This window comes from Schistocerca cancellata, chromosome 5, assembly GCF_023864275.1.
Source record: "Schistocerca cancellata isolate TAMUIC-IGC-003103 chromosome 5, iqSchCanc2.1, whole genome shotgun sequence".
Lineage (NCBI taxonomy): Eukaryota > Metazoa > Arthropoda > Insecta > Orthoptera > Acrididae > Schistocerca > Schistocerca cancellata.
In genome coordinates this window covers 323,332,309-323,341,635 of record NC_064630.1, presented here as the reverse complement: position 1 = coordinate 323,341,635, position 9,327 = coordinate 323,332,309, and positions in this window count along the sequence as shown.

Genomic DNA, 9,327 nt, shown 5'->3' with positions numbered 1-9,327 from the left:
GATGAAGAAGCTTGCACAGGATAGAGTAGCATGGAAAGCTGCATCAAACCAGTCTCAAGACTGAAGAGCACAACAACAACAATGAAACAAATTTGTAAAATGAATATTAAATAATGGTCAAAAGTAAAAAAAAAGATAGAAAAAACTTACTACTAAGTAAATTATTATGTGTAATGCAGCAGGTAATATTTAATTGTACTTCATAATAATATTATAAATGTGAAAGTTCGTTTGTTACCCTTTCCTGCAAAAACTACTGGCTGGATTTTGATGAAATCTGGCACACAGATAGAATTCGACCTGGGTAGGGCATAGGATACTTTCATAACTACGAAACGACCTTGTGGGGTAATTTTCAGTGTTGCTCCACACTAGGCGAACGAAGCTGCAGGCGGAAGGTAGTAAAAAATAAACAATGGAGAAGTATTACTCAGCCACAAAAACATGGTCCCTTGCTAAGAAGCACACTGGGAACAGTCAAGTCAGGACTTGTGCATCTGCAGTAGCACAGGATGTGGGGAGGTGGGCTGTTGTCAGTGCCAGCAACTCACTCTCGTATAGTGGGCTGTGAGCTCAGTCCGCTGTACCAACCTTCTGATGTCGTTTACAGCTACGATTTCCAACTGATAATTGTCAGTAAGCGTCTGAGGCAGGGACTAAATTTTCGCGGCTCTTGTAGATTACAGTTAATGAAATAAGTAGCCATAAAGTGAAGTAGGCCATTTAATTTTGACAAATTATTTTACAAACTTTTCCTGGCTTTACTTCTTGCTAAATCATCAATAAGTTCCGTTCAATCGAGACTTTATGTGGCCTTGTTTTCGATTGCTATGAGTGTCAAATATCAGAGCCGAACTTGACTCATACTATTCCTTAAATAAGTTTTGATTATTTTAATTTGCTGAATGATCTTTCTGATATTACAGAAGTGTGAGGTGTTGTATAAAGTAATAAAATGGCGGTAAGCACTTCCATCACCTCGCATTCTAGCACTGCATATTGTGTAGCCCCTCGTTACGTATCTGGTCTTTTTTCCAAACTAAAATTCATTCAAACTGCCCATGAAAAATTCCCATATTTCATACAAAATAATCAATTCTCCTTTTAAAGCAGAGAAATTGAATAAAATAATAATAAGAGCCAATGGAATAGAGTATTAGGTGCAAAGTAGCAAGGGTCTTTATTCAAAGAGTTTCTAATGAGTGTCCCTTTTTGTTTCATAACTATTATATAAAACTGAGTTCATGGTTCAGAGTAGTTTCAGGGGTAAGACAAGGCTAAAACCTGTCTCCACTGTTGCTCATATTATTTATGGATCATATGTTAAAAACAATAAACTGGCTGGGTGAGATTAAGATATGTGAGCACAAAATAAGCAGTCTCGCATATGCAGATGACTTAGTTGTGATGGCAGATTCGATTTGAAATTTGCAAAGTAATATTTCAGAGCTAGATCAGAAATGTAAGGACTATGGTATGAAGATTAACATCTCCAAAACGAAAGTAATGGCAGTGGGAAAGAGATATAAACGGATTGAGTGCCAAATAGGAGGAACAAAGTTAAAACAGGTGGACGGTTTCAAGTACTTAGGATGCATATTCTCACAGGATGGCAACATAGTGAAAGAACTGGAAGCGAGGAGTAGCAAAGCTAATGCAGTGAGCGCTCAGCTACGATCTACTCTCTTCTGCAAGAAGGAAGTCAGTACCAAGACTAAGTTATCTGTGCACCGTTCAATCGTTCGACCAACTTTGTTGTATGGGAGCGAAAGCTGGGTGGATTCACGTTACCTTATCAATAAGGTTGAGGTTACAGATATGAAAATAGCTAGGATGATTGCAGGTACTAGTAGATGGGAACAATGGCAGGAGGGAGTCCACAATGATGAAATCAAAGAAAAACTGGGAATGAACTCTATAGATGTAGCAGTTAGGGCGAACAGGCTTAGATGGTGGGGTCATGTTAAATTCATGGGAGAAGCAAGGTTACCCAAGAGACTCATGGGTTCAGCAGTAGAGGGTAGGAGGAGTCGGAGTAGACCAAGGAGAAGATACCTGGATTCGGTTAAAATTATTTTGAAGTAATAGGCTTAACATCAGAAAAGGCATCAATGTTAGCACTGAATAGGGGATCATGGAGGAATTTTATAAGGGGGACTATGCTCCAGACTGAACGCTGAAAGGCATAATCAGTCTTAAATGATGATGATGATGATGACTATTATATAAACCCATCACATGTATTGTTAACATATTTTGCGTCTGTTAGTCGTTCGCATTTGTTAGTCTCTAGTGTCAATGAGTCTTTAGTGGCTGGGAGTCTGTGTTCGAGATTTTAGTGTCCAGCTTTTAGCGTTGTAGTTCTAAATATTGACGGCTCGTAAGTTCATGCACCACAGCGTGAAATAGTCACTGGAAGCCACGCTAATTAAAAGTAAATTTCGCTCCCTTTCGATTATAGCCATTTATTATCAGGCTTAAATATATACAGGGTGAGTCACCTAACGTTACCGCTGGATATATTTCGTAAAACACATCAAATACTGACGAACCGATTCCACAGACCGAACGTGAGGAGAGGGGCTAGTGCAATTGTTTAATACAAACCATACAAAAATGCACGGAAGTATGTTTTTTAACACAAACCTACGTTTTTTAAAATGGAACCCCGTTAGTTTTGTTAGCACATCTGAACATATAAACAAATACGTAATCAGTGCCGTTTGTTGCACTGTCAAATGTTAATTACATCCGGAGATATTGCAACCTAAAGTTGACGCTTGAAACCTCCGACGTTCAGTTGCGTGTTGTAACGAACACGGGCCACGGTCGGCGAGCAGCATCTGCAGGGACATGTTTACGATGACGACCGTGTTTACGAGTGTGGCTGTAGTGCACTGTTGTGGTTTGGTCTAGCTGTCGCAGTGTCCGCATGTAGCGCTTGCTGCTATTGTTATTCTGCATTCGTCTCCGCACGCAGACCAACTGTAGTACACCGTGTTAACAGACGTCTGTGATAGTGTAGTGTTGTAGGAACTGTGACCATGGTGTATTCGAACTCTGAAAAGGCGGAGATGATACTCATATATGGCGAGTGTCGACGAAACGCAGCTGAAGCCTGCAGGGTGTATGCAGAACGGTACCCAGACAGAGAACATCCAACGTGCCGCACACGGCAAAACATCAACCGCCATCTGTATGCACCAGGTATGGTCGTAGCACGCAAACGGGTCCGTAACAGGCCCGTCACAGGAGAAGCGGGTGCAGTTGGTGTGTTAGCTTCTGTTGCCATGAATCCACACATGAGTACACGGGACATTGCGAGAGCCGGTGGACTGAGTCAAAGTGGTGTCGTGCGCATACTGTATCGTCACCGCTTTCACCCGTTTCATGTGTCGCTACATCAGCAATTACATGGTGATGACTTTAATCATCGAGTGCAGTTCTGTCAATGGGCATTAACAGAGAATGCGTTGCAGTTCTACCTGTTTACCGATGAAGCGGGTTTCACAAACCACGGGGCAGTGAATCTACGGAACATGCATTACTGGTCCGTGGACAATCCTCACTGGCTCAGACTGGACTGTAAATGTATGGCGCGGAATCATTGGCGACAACCTCATTGCTCCTCACTTCATTGCAGGGGCCCAAACAGCTGCAACATACATTGCGTTTCTACAGAATGATCTGCCAACGTTGCTCGAAAATGTCCCACTGGAAACGCGTCGACGTATGTGGTATCAACATGATGGTGCACCTGCACATTCCGCAATTAACACTAGCCTAACCCTTGACAGGATGTTCGACGGGCGTTTCATAGGACGTGGAGGACGCATAAATTGGCCAGCCCGTTCTCCTGATCTTACGCCTCTGGACTTCTTTCTGTGGGGTACGTTAAATGAGAATGTGTACCGTGATGTGCCTACAACCGCAGAGGATATGAAACAACGTATTGTGGCAGCCTGCGGCGACATTACACCAGATGTACTGCAGCGTGTACGACATTCATTACACCAGAGATTGCAATTGTGTGCAGCAAATGATGGCCACCACATTGAACATCTATTGGCCTGACATGTCGGGACACACTCTACTCCACTCCGTAATTGAAAACGGTAACCACGTGTGTACGTGTACCTCACCCCTCAAGGTAATGTGCATGTGCGTCAGTGAAAAAGACCAATAAAAAGGTGTTAGCATGTGGACGTAATGTGCTGTTCCAGTCTCTTCTGTACCTAAGGTCCATCACCGTTCCCTTTGGATCCCTACGTAATTCGGTGCTCTCCGATACACACGATCGAACAGTGGAGGAGTGGTACTCAAGCGTCAACTATAGGTTACAATATCTCCGGATGTAATTAACATTTTACAATGCAACAAACGGCACTGATTACGTATTTGTTTATATATTCAGATGTGCTAACAAAACTAACGGGGTTCCATTTAAAAAAACGTAGGTTTGTGTTAAAAAACATATTTCCGTGCATTTTTTTATAGTTTGTATTAACCAATTACACAGCCCCTCTCCTCACACTCGGTCTGTGGTATCGATTCGTCAGTATTTGATGTGGTTTACGAAATATATCCAGCGGTAATGTTAGGTGACTCATCCTGTATATCCTTCATAGTAATTCAAATGAAATAAACTGTGTTAAATGAATCTCTGTGGATTTTGAAGGAATTAATTCAGTGTTTCCGTGCTGCACAAAATCAAACATATCAATTCATTTTGAAACACGAAGCGCCCGCCTAGTAACAGTTAATGAGCATTTTTGGCGGCAACCGCTAAACATCGCCGCTAGCTGATGGTAATAATTTGAATTTAAATTTACTGATCAACAGATACTGACTGCAATGACAGATCGTATTGTATCGCCTCGCTTTCACATATCTTGACGAGATGAAGAACACTGGCTGGGCATAGAAAGAGGACATTACAACTTCGCTGATCGTTGAAGTGCCAGTAGGCAGCAATAGAAGGCGACACAAATGGCGCACAACGTGGGGTGAAAAGAAGCAACTAAATAGATCGCTTTTCCCGATTGCACAAGGAACCCATCACGAAATCGACGTCAACGTAACTCGTACAGGTAACAAACGATGGTTGCCTTGCATTCGGCTACCTAATTTCGGCTACTTTTCGATGTCCATCCCACTACCCACATCCCATACCCGTAGTTACCGTAAGTAGGAGTTTTTTTGGATTTTTGTTATGTTACCGAATAAGAGAAGAAATACGGTCGTACAAAAAACTTTACCAACATCTACATATACATTTGCATACAGAATACAGTCCTTCCCTTAGGTTTGTCTGGCCAAGTTTTAATAGCACCCACAACAATTTTTAACTTATAATTTAAATCTACGTTGGAATCTTCTATTTCTTTGTCCATCCAGGAATTTGAAAGGTACAAAGAGGGTATGTTCTCGAGGTCCACTATATATCTAAGCTTCTGTCTGTAAACTATCTCTTTCATGACTTCAACAATTAGCACAGTTCCTTCCAGCAGTTCTTCCAGACGAGAGATTTTGGTGGTCTTAATCTTGCCTCTTATTTCTTGAATAACTATTGCTATAACACTACAGGTCTTCCTGGGTGTACGCAATCAACTCTTATGCCGCACATTCTTGCGGAATTTCCTTATAGTTCTTCAAGTTTACAACTTTAGCGAACGAGTGACCATTAATGTTGTTATGTCATCGGTTTTAAACTCTGCAAATGGTTGTTCTGTTGCTAAGTGAGCAACATTCAGTCCGGTACACTACGATACACTGTAACCATCCTTTTTAAGTAGATTTAGGTGGGAATAGAGCTTTATTAACAGGTTTCTTGTGTGCCCTGTAATGTAGTTAACGTGCTCCCATCAATCCTTTTCTGTCAGGACTCCAGCATAGGCCACTTACCACTGCTATTACAGTAAATGCAGATATTTTATATTCCCCAGTGAAAACCAGATTTCACCACACACTATGTTTAAAGCAATATGTAAGCCCCGCCCATACATTTACAATCACTTCTTTTTCCAATTGCAGTTTATATTATTTCTTTATGGCAGTTGTCTGCGCCAAATATTCCAGTTTTCGTTTCTTGGCTTCGATCTCCTCTATTTCCAATTTTCTTTTTCGTAGACACACGAAATTAAATGCACTTAAATGTGTAATTTCTTTAATGTGGAATGGCACAAGTCTGTCTGACGCGTTGGTTCTTTCAATTAAGGTTTGTCGAATAACATTGTTTGTGGATATCAGTCCAAATTCGGCGACATCTATATCTGATGGTGTTGTGAAGAACAATGTCTTGGATTGAGAGAAATATGTTTCTCCTGCTTTAACATAGGTTTCTGTATAATATTCACTTTGTCTTTGTTGGAATCTGTGTTGAGAATCTCCACGTGGTTTACAGGTAGATAATTAAAACTATTTGCAAACAGCGCATAACTTATAAGATTTCTCGGTCTTGAGAGTCTGGCAGACTTACTTGCACACCAGTCAATTTTTGGTTATTTTTATTACCCCAGTAGACAAACGGTAGAACATCGTTAAACGTCACAGAGCAGCTGTTCTGTAAATTATTAGTTAGCTGAGACCACATGGATGTGACTGGCACAGAGCACACTGTAAATGCTGTTTATTAGACCTGAAACACTTAAACAGTCTTGCACAGGGCCAATCACACGATCCGTTCTGTAGTTGTGTATTGGAACCTCCAGACTCCTAATACCATGTTGTTTACCAAAGGCGGACGTAAATGTTTCTCGTAATCGCATGTCTGACCACTTTAAAAAATCTATAACGTGGTTACCGATGACTTTGTCCATACCTGGGTTTGCGGTTTGACATATAAATTTGTTATACATCTTTACTCCACAGTTGGAGATAATCCACATTAAGCAGTTTATTCTGATTGCTTTATCGTTGTCCACAGTCACTTTGCTGCATCTCAGGTGGTCTCCTTCCATGCGGAAGTCCTTGTTTGATATTAGATGGTTGCACATCTCGATCTTATTAAAAATCTCGGCGAAATCTTGCATTATGTCTATATCCAAAACGTAATAGTAACCTGCACACAGCTATTGCAACATTCCAGGATGCTCTACCATTCGAAAATCAATTTTAACGTCAGTAATTCCACTTTATATGATATAGCAATATGATTTTTATATTTCTTCGAAATAGTTTCCATTGCTTCCTTCCCGATTTTATCTAATTTCCTCTTGCTGTCACAGTATCGCTCCCATGTGGGAGAAACGGTAGCTTATCCCTGACAGCCTATCTTGCAGTGACGAAATTAGAGAATTTACTACGCAGGTGTGGTTATCACGTAGGATTAGTTGAGGGTAACACACACTAAGTATTCAATACACATTTATTAATAACTTGTTTTAACAAATATAGCTGTTGGACATGTTACGCACTGAAAGTTAACACTGGAAAGAGCAGTCCAAAGAAGCAAAGTCACAAAGATAGTCTGCACCAGAGACGCCACAGAGCCCCCCTCCCTCCTCCCCGCCTCGGTAGTGCGGAGCACGGCGCAGCTAAGACTCATTGCCCGAATTCGTAATCTTGGTGCCAACGTGGGGGACGTAGGCGGCGGTTGGCGTGGGAACTGGGGGTGTCAAGTGTCGGCAGTTCATACTGTGACATAGCATGCAGTGAGGCCTCAAGTATGGCGGATGCAGAGCCACTCGCACAGTCATCCCGGAGCATAATGAAGTCGCATGTAGCTAGGTACTTGTGGACAAACACAGGCAGTGTGATGTGGGGCGCTGCAAGGGGGTGCGGAGGTGTGCGACGTACGTGTATACCTGCTCGACCAGTGCGGGGAGATCCTCAGATGCAGCTGAAGGTGAATCCTCAACGAACCCGGCAGGGAGAAGAAGAGGCTCACCGTATAGAACCTTGGCGAGCGAGGCATTAAGATCTTCTTTATGGGTCGAGCGAATACCTAGCAGGACCCACAGAAGAGCTTCTGACCATAGGTGTTCTTGGCACATTAGGGCGTCCTTGAGTGTGCGGTGCCACCACTCGACCAGGTCGTTCACGTGAGGGTGGTAGGCTGTGGTATGAAATTTGGCGATGCCGCACAGTTCACAGAATTCTATAGAAAACTGCGTTAATGCAGCAAACAGTTTCTTGTCTTTTGTTCCCACTCTTGATTTGAAAAAAGCTCCTGACTCAGCTTGGAAAGTGAACAAGTTCGTACCAGCTGTGAACTGCATGCCAACCCAGTCACCACTCACCAACCCGCTTATTGCTCACTGCTCACCAATGCCCTATCAATTCACCACTTGCCAACCCACCCGCCACTCCCTGTTCAGTGTTCGCCAACGCACTCACCAGTAACAAACCCACTCACACTCACTACTCGCTAATCGATGCACCATTCGTCTCTCACCAATACCACTCTGCTTTGCTAATACTCCCAAATCTGAACAGAGTGAACAGACTGAGTTGCAGGGAAACTCACGAGTCTTGATCTTGATACAGCGTTCACCATTTGAATTCAGCTCACCGTGGGTAGTGTGCCTCATCAAACCTGAAGAGGCGCTTGAAGTCCAAGCATCAAACAGTACATTGAAACAATGTTGGTCAGGAAGCCAATCAAGACTGCAATCAACTGATCATTCTTCTCCAGACATTTAAGAAACTATTTCCCATGAATCGTCCTCGCCAATACCTGCTTCCACTTCAGATGAAGATCTCCTTCCAGGGAGTCAAAAAGGGTCTCTATTTGTATCCAGCCTGCCATTGTCAACTGATTCCTTGCATGATGCTGATTTATTATCTTTCTTGATGCCGCACCTCCAACCGATTTTCGTTTGCAACAACATATAAGTAAGTTTTCCAGTACCATAAAGTTGATCATGTTAAATAAAATTATAGTACTATGTACAAAATCTCAAAGAAAACCTTCAATGTGCTTTGTCGAAATTTTAATTCACAAATTCGAAAAACTTCAGTTGCTTCAAGCATGAAATCAACTGCCATACTTTTGAACCTTTTATATGTCTTATGTTTTCTACATTTTTTAAATCTTCTGCAACACTCCATAAAAAGGTCAATACAGAGAACCGCTGATGAGGTCAAAGGAGCAGAAATATTTTTGTATAGAGTAAATTTGGCTGAAGGAAACTTTCTGAAATAAAATATTATAAAAAGGTACTCTCATCAACCGATTACCATCATAACATGTGCTAATCCTTTGGTTTTAGAGGAGTTCCACGTTACCATCACTCAGCTCTAACAACATGATGACCCAGGACCTACTGTGATTGTTGAACTAGACAAATATTTATCTGAATTGTATTTGCCTAGAAATAGTGATCC